Source organism: Poecilia reticulata, linkage group LG21, assembly GCF_000633615.1.
Source record: "Poecilia reticulata strain Guanapo linkage group LG21, Guppy_female_1.0+MT, whole genome shotgun sequence".
Taxonomy (NCBI): Eukaryota; Metazoa; Chordata; class Actinopteri; order Cyprinodontiformes; family Poeciliidae; genus Poecilia; species Poecilia reticulata.
The window spans coordinates 21722983-21724049 of record NC_024351.1 but is presented as its reverse complement, the minus strand read 5'-3'; positions in this window follow the sequence as shown (position 1 = coordinate 21724049).

The window sequence follows — 1067 nt, the reverse complement described above, 5'->3', positions numbered from 1 at the left end:
ACGACAACATCTGGAACAACGTTGCCAAATACGACAACAGCTGTATTAGGTAAGGGATTTTTATTAACCAATAGATAAGTTTCCTTAAAATGTATTAGCAGCAATATCTTAAAGATTTTAAAAATTATTTTTCATTTTATATACATGAATATGCCAGAATACTACTCTGCTTAAAATGGCTTCATGACATTGTGTCAAGAGGTGGTTTGTTTTAATGCTCACTGACACAAAAGACTTGTTTAAAGATATTTAAAATCTTATTTACAACATTGTTTGGGTTAGTTTTTACACCTATGAGAAAATAATGTGTAACTTTTTTACTCCACCAGTTAACACCTTTATCTCAGAGTTTGAAGACCTCAATCAAATCTCAGCTGAACTTTCTGTGTTGAAAATACACAACAGGTGTATTTTCCACCTTTTGTTGGGAATTAAAATTGTGGAGACCAAAAATATTGTACCAAAAATGTTGATTGGTCTGATGCCACAACAAGATTGCATCAATCAATCAATCAATCAATCAATCAATCAATCAATCAATCAATCAATCAATCAATCAATCAATCAATCAATCAATCAATCAATCAATCAATCAATCAATCCCATCTGTAATAATTGAAGCTGTTCATTCCTTTTTCGGTCCAACTTCAGTTTTGTTTCTGTTCAGCTTGATGATGTCAATTTTGTAAAATGACAAATACCTTTAAGCAAGAAAACATGTTTACACATACGTAACTCTTTGGTGCAAAAAAAACTGATCGATTACTGCATGTAATCGCAAACAAACATTCATGTTTGTTTTTTTGTTTTAGATGGGACTTAGGCCTGTCATGATAAGAAATTTTGCTGAACAATAAACTGTTGCACAACTTATTGCAATAAAAATAATGTTTTGAGACCATTTTTAAGTAATGTAGCAGTAATGGAAAATTATACCATGCCATACCAACTTTATTTATTAAGCACTTTAAAACAACCATAGCTGATGCAAAATGCTGTGCATTAAAACACAACATAATATTAATAAAAAAAATAAAAACTCCTATAGTTTAAAAACAAAACATACA